The sequence below is a fragment of the Hyperolius riggenbachi genome, chromosome 3, assembly GCF_040937935.1.
Source record: "Hyperolius riggenbachi isolate aHypRig1 chromosome 3, aHypRig1.pri, whole genome shotgun sequence".
In the NCBI taxonomy this organism is placed as follows: Eukaryota; Metazoa; Chordata; class Amphibia; order Anura; family Hyperoliidae; genus Hyperolius; species Hyperolius riggenbachi.
In genome coordinates this window covers 87,120,253-87,133,124 of record NC_090648.1, presented here as the reverse complement: position 1 = coordinate 87,133,124, position 12,872 = coordinate 87,120,253, and positions in this window count along the sequence as shown.

The window sequence follows — 12,872 nt, the reverse complement described above, 5'->3', positions numbered from 1 at the left end:
TTCCCTATGAAGCACATTATAAATTACAAAAACAAATAAATAAAAAAACACTAAGAATGTTATTTATATGGTGATATGTATAAAGTGTTCCATACAGTATGTGGGTTGCAACACTAGACCCCTCAGAGCGAGTATCTCTGAACACTATTTAGGGGCGGGGTGGTCTACTACAAACATATCCAATGTTGCAAAACATTTTCGCAGTGTCCATGGAGGGGACATGTCCACCTTTTCTTTCCAGGGTTTTGAAAGAGTTTTCTTGCCTAAGAGAGGAGGTGATTTACAAGCCTTAATTGAGAAAAGGGAAGCTTTGTGGATCTTTCGTATGGGGACAAGAGCCCCAGGAGGACTGGACTTAATGCAAGATGGGACTTGGCCCTTGTTACAGGCCAGTCCTTTTCATTTTTTTCAATATTTTCTTTTCTCCACTTTGCTTCCCTTCGCCCTTCCTTCCCATATACATGAGTTTTAGCCAACAATTTTGTGTGTGTGTGCCCTCTGGCTTTATACCAGATCTATACTAAAGCTCTGTGATGAATCTAATGATGTGTTCTCCTGTTTTTTTCCTCCAAGATGTATTATTTTTCTAAATACATATTTTTGCTGTTCCTAATGGTACATATAAAATGTTTTTATATGTTTTGTATTGTATTTTAATGAGTAGCTTACAAACAGAAGGTGGTGTGCTACCCTGCTCCTCCCCTAATGGGTGGATCTGGGTGGACCCCTTTGTTGCTATTTCCTTTTAAAAGCATGTGTATGCTGTAAAATATGCTATGATTATGGACCGACCCAGGCTTGAAACATGTCAGCAGTGTGTTCTTATTGCTGTTTTGGGATAAGTCCTCAATAAGCCTGTTGAGACATTGAGGCAGACCATCCTTTAGGCTGGTTTCACAGTGGGACGTTACAGGCGCACGTTAGTGCAGCCTGTAACGCACCCCACCACACAGCAATGAAAAATCAATGGGCTGTTCACAGTGCCCACGTTGCGTTATACAGTAACGCTGCGCCATTACACAAAGTACTGCATGCAGTACTTTGTAAGCGGCAGAGCCGCGTTAGACTGCTTGGTCATGCGCAGTAATGTTGGGGAGGAGCGAAGAGCGGCCAAGCACATGGCTAATTAATATTCACTGCACTCAGTGATGTGCAGTGTTTACTTCCTGGAGCGGCGATTGGCCGGGTGGGACCAAGTGATGCCGCATGCGTCCAAAAGTGCGCATGACGGCATCACGGACGCCAGAGTGAGCTGCACAACGCGGCTCACTCTGACGTCCACCTTAGAGAGCACCAGGTGTTGCGTTAGGGGCACGTTATGCGACCATAACGTCCCCTAAAAGGCAACGTCCTGGTGTGAAACCAGCCTTACTGTTTGGTTCACTGGTTTGGGTTGCCTAGGTTCAGCTGTCTCTTGTGGAGTGCAGCGGTATACCTACTCTCTTTGATCTATAATTTTATATATAATAACTATCACTTGTTGGTTACTGTGCTAGACTAGCAGCATCCCACATGAGCCTCCATCTCCATTGGCTCGGCTTCATAATAGGACCTTCTGATTGGCATACATTCTTTCCTAACAATGGGCAGCAACTATCCTGTTTACAGTGTGTATAAACAAGGAGCCTTTAGTTACTTGTTTATGTGTTTGATTTACACAGAACCTGACAAATTTTACCCCTCTTTGTAGTATGAGGGCCAGCAGATTTGGGGATTGATTCACTAACCAGCGCTAAGTGTTAGCCGGAGTGAAAAGCCCTTTTTGGCTGCTAGTGTGCAAAAAAGCTACTTTGTGCGCGGCCCCGTGCACTGCGGGTGTGCCGATCTTAGTGCGCTGTGCGAGGATAACGTTGCACCCGCTGGCCTTTAAAAGTCGCACCCGATGCAACAAAAATGACGCATCGTAGTGCTGCTTAACGGGCACCTGATGCATCATTTTCGTCGCATCGGGTGCCAGCAGCGCGCACTATTACCCGCGTTGCATGCGCAGTGAGCGGTCTTGTTTCAACTGTGTGGGCGCAAACCACCTAACGCCGTGGTTTGCACCCACTAACACTCAGGGCACACTAACCGGCTTAGCGCTGGTTAGTGAATCAAGCCCCTGGAATACTAAAGCTGCGTACACAAAAGATAAAAATCTTTTGAAAAAAAAAAAGATCAAAAATATTCTGCAAATGATCTTTAAAAAATAAAACCTTTAACGATAGTAATGCAAAAAATTATATCTAAATCTTTATGGTTCATCTTGGTGGATCTGATCTGCAGACTATTATTCATTAACCTCCCTGGCGGTGCATTTCTGTCTGGAATTAGGAGTCAAAAGCGGTACATTTTTTTTCAAGAATTTTAGGCCTCCAATTCTTAAAGGATACCCCAACTGAAATGTGACATAATGAGATAGACATGTGTATGTACAGTGCCTAGCACACAGATAGCTATGCTGTGTTCCTTTTTTTATTTTTCTGCCTGAAAGAGTTAAATATCAGGTATGTAAGTGGCTGACTCAGTCCTGACTCAGACAGGAAGTGACTACAGTGTGAACCTCACTGATAAGAAATTCCCCTTTTTTACCTCTTTCTTGCTCTCAGAAGCCATTGTCTGCTAGGAAAGTGTTTTATAGTTGGAATTTCTTATCAGTGAGGGTCACACTGTAGTCACTTCCTGTCTGAGTCAGGACTGAGTCAGCCACTTACATACCTGATATTTAACTCTTTCAGGCAGAAAAATAAAAAAAAGGAACACAGCATAGCTATCTGTGTGCTAGGCACTGTACATACACATGTCTATCTCATTATGTCACATTTCAGTTGGGGTATCCTTTAAGTAATAACTCACCAAAATATGTCAGAATAAAAGCCTGGTAGACATTCTGCATATAAATAAAAGACTAGAACACAAATTTGTTGAATTATTTAAATTTATGAATAAACTAAAAAAATTGTGAAACTGTACAGATAAGGCAGGCAGAGAGTAGTCAAAATCCAGGCACAGGTCAGTGCAGGCGGCAGACAGAGAGTAGTCAAAATCTAGACAGACGTCGGTGCAGGCGGCAGGCAGAGAGTAGTCAAAATCTAGGCAGAGGATGTGCAGACAGCAGTATATTACATATAAAGTATATGTATATACATATATATGTATATCGCATTTCTCCGTTTTTTTTTTTTTACAATTTGTTCTGTCCCCTGCCCCTGAAGATGTCATGCCGCTCCTCCCCTGTCATTGGCCGAAGAGTATGCTAATTATCCAGATGGAGGGGGAGAAGCCTGGCTGCCGGGTCCACCAAAATCAGAGCGGGGACATGGGGATCATGGCGGCCAAAGATGAAGCAGACAGCGGGAGGAGAAGCCTGACCGCCCGGTCCATCAGATCGGAGACATGGGGCTGGCAGCCGAAGAGGAGGCAGGCAGATGGCGGGGAGAAGTCTGGCTGCCGTGTCCCCGGAATCAGAGAAGAGACATAGGGATCCCGGCGGCCAAAGAGGAGGTCAGTAGCTTGGGGGAGAAGCCTGGGTCCCGCTGGGTCCCAGGCAGCCAATAGGAGCAGCGGATTTGGCCAGCCCTGCCTGAACTCCAGCTTACCACATCCAGCTCCTAAAACTCAGCCCGAGCTCAGGTCAGGATTACTGCCAGGGAGGTTAAAAAGGTGTGCAGCAGATGTGCAGATATTTTTTAAAGGATAACTGTATTTAGAGGATTAGGGAGGTGCTATATTAATTTACTTTTAAGCAATACCAGTTGCCTTGCAATCCTGCTGATCCTCTGCCTCTAATACTTTAGCTATAGCCCCTGAACAAGCATGAGGCCAGAAACCCACTAGGAGCCCTTTGTGATTTGAAAAGCTCTTGCTAATGTAATGCTATGTGGATTTCTGGCCTAAAACAGATCAGGTGCAGAAGACAGACAAAGAACATTTATATTGTGCTTTTCTCCTGGCGGACTCAAAGCGCCAGAGCTGCAGCCACTAGGATGCGCTCTATAGGCAGTAGCAGTGTTAGGGAGACTGGCCCAAGGTCTCCTACTGAATAGGTGCTGCCTTACTGAACAGGCAGAACAGAGATTTGAATCTAGGTCTCCTGTGCCCAAGGCAGAGCCCTTAACCATTACACTCTCCAGCCACCACATTATTGTCATTTCTGACTAAATTATCTGCATGTTTGTTTCGGCTGCGATTCAGACACTCCTGCAGCCGAATAGAGTAGCAGGACTGCCATGCAACTGGTATTGTTTAAAAGGAAATAAACATGTCAGCCTCCATATTCATCTCACTACAGTTGTTTATTAACTTTTCTCTGTACAGGCATGTATGAAAAAGAAGATAGTAAAAAGAGTATGAAAGCATTTTGCAGGCACTGATCTCTTGCTGACTCTGATCTTTTGCAAGTGTACAGCATCTTCAGAACAATCAGTCAAACCTCCCTATCAAACCTATTTGGCAGGTTAATCACTCATTTTGCAAGGATTTTTATCTGATGAGTGTACTCAACTTGAAAATAAACTGTCTGGGAGTGCTCTCATACTACTTGTAAGGTTGTAAAATTGGCATTAGATCTTTCATTTTTCAAAACATTTTGTATCATGTGTGTACCCACCATAAGTCCATGGTGGCCTACAGGGGGAATAATACTTAAAGAGAACCTGTACTGAGTAAAAATATTTAAAATAAACACATGAGGTAACTTTAAATGAACATTACAGAGTTACCTTGCCATCAGTTCCTCTCAGAAGCTCACCATTTTCTTCTGACAATAATCCCATCCAATTCTGACAATATTTTGTCAGATCTGAAATATATCAGTTGCTGTCAGTAAAATATCAGTTGCTGTCAGTTATAGCTGAGAGAAAAACGGATGTACCAGGTAATGTTCATGTTTCCCTATGGCTCAAGTGGGCGATGTTACAGTTTAACTGTGTGCTGACCAGAAAGCTGTTATGGGTAATGGCTACTTTCAAAATGGAGGACGGAAAATTCCCTTGATCATAGTGAACAAATAGGATGCGGGACAGGAGAAAGACACTGAGGAGTAGACTACATGGAAGGTAAGTATGACTTGTGTATGCTTATTTTGACTTTTATTTTCAGTACAGGTTTTCTTTAAGCCTGGAACACACCTTCTATTATGATTAGCAAATCACTGTATTAGATATTATAAACACATTTTGTGTGTAAACCATCATACTTCATGAAGGTGATAAAATTCACCAGTGAAAGGCCAATTATAATTAAAAGTGTGCACATCACATTAATGTTGCCAGGACTTTTAGAAGAGCAAGGTGAGCCGTTTCACGAGCTCACGTACACATTTTATTTTAAGTACAAGCTGCAAGAGTGATATGGAGGCTATCATATTTATTTCCTTTGAAGCAATATCAGTTGCCTGGTTTGTCCAACTAATCCTCTGCCTCTAATCAATGTATATGTTACGGCCAGAATCCGAAGTCTGGCCACTTCGGGTTCTGGCCGGTCACAACGCGAAGTGGCTGGCTGATCCGGCCAATATACAAAATGCCTGTGAATTTTGGACTTTGGCCGGCCAGAACGCGTTGTGACTTACCTTGGCCGGCCAAGTCCCGAAGTTTCCTGCACCGCTCCCCCACCAGCTGCTCTCCTCTCCCCTCCCCACCACAAGCCAGGAAGCCCCGCTCCTCCCCCGCTGCCGTTCTAGACCTCAGATCAGGGCGACCGGACCGGGGAAGCAGATAGAGACAGAGCAGCTCACGCGACCCGCAGGACGCATACACTTCAATGCAGAAGTGACATCATTGAACACTTCCGCATTGAAGTGTATGGGTCCGGACAGGTAGCGCGCGCGTGCTGCTCTGCCTCTCTCCACCTCTCTGGTCGCCCTGATCGGAGGTCTGAGTACTAGTGCTGGCACTGGCAGCCACCAGGAAAGCCCCCCCTCAGCCCAGCAAAGCACCCCCAGCCTAAAAGGCACCCAGCAAAGTCCACCCCCAGCCATGCAAAGCCGCCCCCCCCCCCCACCATGCAAAGCACCCAGAAAAGACCCCCCAGCCATGCAAAGCCACCCCCTCAATATGCAAATCACCCAGCAAAGACCCCCCCCCCCCAGCCATGCAAAGCCGCATCCCCACCCACCATGCAAAGTGCACAGCAAAGCACCCAGCAAAGCCCCCTCCCCCCCCAGACCATGCAAAGTGCACAGCAAAGCACCCCCAGCCATGCAAAGCCACCCCCCCCCCACACCACCACGCAAAGTGCACAGCTAAGACCCCCCCAGCCATGCAAAGCCCCCCCCCCCAGACCATGCAAAGTGCACACCAAAGCACCCACAGCCATGCACAGCCCCCCAGTAAAGACCCCCCACCATGCAAAGCGCCCAGCAAAGCACCCCCAGCAATGCAAAGCCCCCCCAGCCATGCATCCCCCCTCATCTGTGACTAATCACCACTGTAATTTGAGCTCTCCCCCTGTCACCTGACTGCCACAGCAGAGCAGCTAATTTAAAAGCACAGGATGTTAACAATATGTCTGCTCCCAAGAAAGCAGGATGTAGACACACTGCAGATTTATTGCAGGATTTGCATCAGCTGTAACTAAGAAATGCTTTTCTTTAAAAAGATTATTATGCTGTCGTGTGTATTTCGCAGCAGAGAGGAAGTTCCGAGTGCCATTCACGGTGCTGGACAGGACCCGGGATGCTCTGGGATTTGTGCGTTTTGGACTTTGGCCGACTGACTTTGGCCGTTTCTAGAACTGGCCGGCCAATGTCAGAAATCCCCAGCATTTTGGACTTTGGCCGACGTCAAATCGGCCAGTTCTAGAAACGGCCGGCCAATTCTAGAATTGGACGATTTCTGGTTTTGGCCGTAACATATACATAAAATATGAGCAAACATATTAAGATCTGCAGTTTTTTTACATTATTGTCAGATCAGACAAAAATAGCTACATGCTTCTTTCTGAAACTACAACACACATTACTGAAGGAAAATAAATTAGAAGAGCTGCCATGCAATGGGTATTGTTAAAAAAAAAGCAAAAAGAGCAGCCCCCATGTACCTCTCATTTCAGCTGTCCTTTATAGTTTAGTAGTGTTTTAATCATAATCAGGGCAGGATTAACAGTTCAGTAGCCTATAGGCACATAAGCGCCAGTGCCCTAAACCCCACCCCTTAACACAGGCCACGTCCCTCAAACACCCCAATAGCCAGATATTTTTCAAAAACGCACACAAAACATTTTTTCAAACGCGTTTTATAAACGCACTTGTGGAGACAGCCCCTTACCAAGGAGGGGATGCTGGGCGTGCTGCAGAGAAGCGATGGCGTCATTGCCGGGAACGATGAAGCCGGGGAATCTTGCTGTTATGTAACACATCTGACTATGTAAAGGGGGGCACATCTGGCTATCATCTAAACGGGGGAAGGGGGCACATTTGGCTATCTACATGAAGAAGGGGGCACATCTGGCTATCTATAGGGGGGCACATTTGGCTGTCTACAAGGGGGGAAGAGGGCACATCTGGCTATCTCCATTTGTACATTTGGACCCATGACCCTGATGCATAGCCAAGCCCAATTTTTTTGCTATCTGGAGGGGAGCACAATAACGTTATTCATCCCCTGGCACTGAAAACCCTAACTGCGCCTCTGGCTGGGAATATAACTATGCCATTGTCATCACCACTGACATCCAGTTTGGTAAGGTTTCATTTTTTCCTTTATAACAGTAGCTAACCTAAAATGCTATAATAAATAACCTATCAGGCTATAGTAGCCTATACTGCTGACGTAGTGAGAAGTAGCAGAGTACTGTATATTTAGATGGGTCCATAGCTATGTGGCATATAATTATTGTTTTGTGTCTGTTTTTGTACACGATTTCTCGTCTGGTGGAAACCCCATGAATAAGCGTCCTTCAGTGTATTCCAATGGGACAGCTCTATCTACATGAGATTAGAGTTTCTGGTTGTGAAACTTGCGTGCAGTTGTGACTTTATGTCAATTATCTGCACAGCATCATTCACTGTAGTGACCAGGCTGTGAAAGTGGCTGCAACAGGGAAATAAAACCTGCCACTGCTGTGTTACTTTTAGACAGTCTGTGTATCAGTTGTTATGTATATAAGGCTGGCAAAGATCGAAGCTGAAAATCAAATCGCTAGGGATATCAAATCTAACCCAAAAAAGTTTTACAAGTACATCAACTCTAAAAAAAAGAAAGGTTGACTGTATAGGACTCCTAAAGGATGAGGGTGGGAACTCAATGGTGGATGACCAAGGTAAGGCAGAGTTATTAAATGCTTTCTTAGCTTCTGTCTTCACAAAGGAAACAGCACTGTTGCAAATTACAGAGGAAGAAGAGTCTCAATCTTCCAACTGTAATATTAAATACTTAACGCAGGAAGAAGTGGAGGCAAGACAAAATAAATTAAAAATAGACAAGGCACCTGGCCCGGATGGCATGCATCCTCGGGTCCTAAGGGAATTAAGTTCAGTTATAGATAAACCCCTTGATCTTATCTTTTGTGACTCTCTTTCAACTGGCAGAGTTCCCGTGGATTGGCGTACAGCCCACATTTTCTCATTATTTAAAGAGACACTGAAGCGAAAATAAAAAATGATATAATGAATTGGTTGTGTACTATGAATAATTACTAGAAGATTAGAAGATTAGCAGCAAAGAAAATATTCTCATATTTTTATTTTCAGGTATATAGTGTGTTTTCTAACATTGCATCATTCTCTAATATGTGCAGATTACACAACACTCAGCATTCAAAATGATTCTTTCAGAGCAGTCTGTGAACTAATGACCTCTCCTCTGGCAGAGGAAAAGAAAACAGTTGAGATAATAAAAGTTAGACGACAGCCCTCTCCAAGACTTTGAAAGTCGTAGAGATTAATGGCTTTTTTGCATAGAGATAACAACTGGAGTTTCTTAACTCTTGCTGTACTGGAGACAATTACACTGATGTATCTGATCTTAATGTTTTATTTCTTAGCTGTGCTACACATACAAATCATAATATCATAATTTTTTGTTCGCTTCAGTGTCTCTTTAAGAAGGGCAAAAAATCAGATCCAGGAAATTATAGACCTGTAAGCTTAACATCAGTTGTATGTAAACTATTTGAGGGGTTACTAAAAGATACTATACATGACTTCATAGTAGAAAATAATCTTATTTCTCAGCATCAACATGGGTTTACTAAAGACAGGTCCTGTTTGACTAACATGCTCAGCTTTTATGAGGTAGTGAACACTAATATGGATATTGAGAATGCTGGAGATGTGATACACTTGGACTTTGCAAAGGCCTTCAACACTGTCCCCCACAAAAGTCTGGTGCAAAAGTTGAGGATGCAAGGACTGGGGAAGAGTCTATGTGCATGGATAGGGAACTGGCTAATGGACAGAAAACAAAGAGTTGTGGTCAATGGATCGTACTCAAAATGGGAGACTGTTAGCAGTGGGGTCCCACAGGGGTCTGTACTGGGTCCAGTGCTCTTCAATGTAGTTATTAATGACCTAGTAGATGCAGTAGTGAGCAATGTTGCTGTTTTTGCAGATTATACAAAATTGCGCAGAATCATCAACTCTCAGGAAGATAGTGTCATATTGCAACAGGATCTGGATAGGATGGCTATATGGGCACATACATGGCAGATGAAATTCAATGTAGAAAAATGTAAAGTCATGCATTTTGGTCGTACCAATGGTCTAGCACCATACAAAATAAATGGGATACAGTTGGGGACATCAAACTTGGAGAAGGACTTAGGAGTACTCATGGACAACAAGTTAAATAATCGTACTCAATGCCAAGCCGCTGCAGCTAAAGCTAACAAAATTTTGGGATGCATTAAAAGGGAAATAAAAACTCGAGATGCTAGCATAATATTGCCCCTGTTGAACTCTCTAGTAAGGCCACATCTGGAATATGGAAGTCAGTTCTGGGCACCACATTACAAAAAAGATATTGCAGTTTTAGAGCAGGTGCAGCGACGAGCAACAAAATTGATACGTGGGATGGAAGATCTCACTTACCAAGAAAGGTTAGATAAACTGTGTTTATTTAGTCTAGAGAAAAGACGCCTTAGAGGAGATCTAATTAACATGTATAAATACATAAGAGGGCAATATAATAGCTTGGCCGATGAGCTTTTTGTCCCTAGGCCTTCTCAAAGGACTAGAGGACATGATCTGCGCATGGAGGAAAAACGTTTTAGCCATTTTTTTTAGGAAAGGGTTCTTTACAGTAAGAGTGATTAAGATGTGGAATGCATTGCCACAGGAAGTCGTTATGGCAAACTCTATACCTGCATTTAAAGGGGGCTTAGATGCTTTCCTTGCGTTGAAAGACATCCATGGCTACAATTACTAGGTAATGCCTAATGATGTTGATCAAGGGATTCTATCTTATTGCCATCTGGAGTCGGGAAGGAATTTTTCTCTTTTGGGGCTAATTGGACCATGCCTTGTAAGGGTTTTTTCGCCTTCCTCTGGATCAACAGGGATATGTGAGGGAGCAGGCTGGAGTTGTACTTTGTACTGGTTGAACTCGATGGACGTATGTCTTTTTTCAACCAAAATAACTATGTAAGGTGCACCAAGCCTTAGGCCTCGTTCACACTAGCGTGCTTTACTACTTGCTAGTGAAGTGTTCACAACACAACCCCCCAACTGTTCTTTTCAGAACAAACCCCAACTGTTCTTTTCAGAACAAACCTCATCCAAGTATGGAGGAGGATCTGGTACTTGAGATTACCACCAATCAGGTACCAATGGCCCTCTTAATGAGGCGCACACCCTTGGCTCTACGGCTGTGGGCCAGGTATGAAAAGGTGCAGCTGAAACCTCTACCTACCATCTTTGAGGAAGCTGAACCTTTTGCCCTCTTAGTGAGGCGCACACCCCTGGCTCTACGGCTGTGGGCCAGGTATGAAAAGGTGCAGCTGAAACCTCTCTTTACCATCCTTGAGGAAGCTGAACCTTTGGAGGAGATCCAGGAAGAGGAAAGTGCAAATCTTGCTAACATTCCAGATGAGCCTGCCCTTCCTGTGATTCCAGTGGAAGGACGGGATGCCGAACCAGAGCTCCAGCCCACTGATCATGTCTCTGCTGACCCCCAGCCAAGAGCTAGGAAGGGAGGCAGATTTAGCAGATTTTTGGGCCGTGCAAGAGCTTAATTTCGGCAGACTTTGCTGCTGCAAAGCCCGTCGATCTAGAGCTACTACTGCTGCTGCAGGTAAGGATTATATATATTAGGGGCCTATTTACAAAGAAGTGATGAGCGGTTATCATATTCCTATTTCCCAGTCTCTACTAATCAAAAATCTAATGCAAACTTTTATGATGCCAAATTTATAAAAGGCCAACCAGGGATTTAGCCCTGGTAATGTAATGAGCGAAAATGCCAATACTCTTTTCACATTAACTTTCGCAAAAATAATGTTAAATTCGATTTTCGAGCGAAAATTCCATCAAAAATTTGTTCCTTTATTTTGTGTTTTTAAATTTCACTTTTATGCTTTAAAAATATCAATTTTCGTGTTTTCATGGAAAACTTGAAAATAGAAGCTAATTTTTGTGAAAATGTCTCGAAATCAAAAATTGTATTTTCAATGCGAAAATTACTTTAGTGAAAATTCACAAGCAACACTGCTGCTGTGATCATTGTATAAATAGCGATAAAATATTCTAATCTCTACTCCCTTAAATGGAGTAATCATTCATCAGCTGTTATTTATTAGCTCTGCCATGAGTCCTACCATCTCACAATATGACTGGTCATATCTGGAAGGGAACCATACAGCCCCCCAAAAAACTAACAATACTAAAGCTCTGATACTCACCTGGGGCTTTCTCCTACCCCATAAACACGTCCCACGCCGTCCTTCTGCCACTCAGCTGCTCTGAGTCTATGCTAGTCAAGGTCTACTGCGCATGCACAGTAGACCTGGACTGATGTCACTAAGCCTGTTACCGGGGCTCACCGCAGCTGAACGGCAGACCACGGGAGGATGGCGCGGGACTTATGGGGTGGGAGGAAGCCCCGGGTAAGTAGAAGAGCTTTAGTATTATTCGTCTCTAAGCCTCTTTAAAGGAGTTATCCGGCCTAAATAAAGAAAATAAACGCTACTTACCAGGGGCTTCCTCCAGCCCCAAGCTCCCAGGACCTCCCTCGCCGCACCTCTGCGCGCAGCAGTTCGCCGGAGCTCCATCCCAGTCCTCGGCGATGACGTCAGAGCGACCCCTGTGAGTCTCGTAATGTAACTGTAAAGAGATGGGACTTTGCGATGGAGGAAGAAGTGTTGCGCTGGAGAGGGCCCCCGGGTGAGTAGTTCTATTTGTTTAAAGGGCTTAGACGAAGGGGGGAAGCGAGGAAGGGGGGGGGGGAGGGGTAGAGGCCACCTGCACACCGCACAGAAGGGGGATCCCCCATCCAAAAATACTGCCCGCACAGAAGGGGGATCCCCCCGCCCGCAGAGGGGGATTCACCTTTCCACACGCTCTTCTGATGCAGCCCCACTGTGCCATTCTCTCCACTGGTTACCCATTACCCAGAGGATCCAGTTCAAACTCCTGACTCTAACATACAAAGCCCTCCACGAGTTGTCTCCTCCATACATCTCCTCACTAATCTCAAGATATTGTCCCTCCCGCAACCTTCGCTCCTCCCAAGAAATTCTCCTGGCCTCTAAGCTGATCACCTCCTCTCATGCTCGCATCCAGGACTTTACACGAGCATCAGCCCTTATCTGGAACTCTCTTCCACAGCCTGTACGTCATGCTCCAAACCTGGACATCTTCAAACGCACTCTTAAAACACACCTTTTCAGACAAGCTTATAACATTCTATAGCCCTTTATTTACTTGTCACAATGTAATCAGAGGCAAAGAATCACTG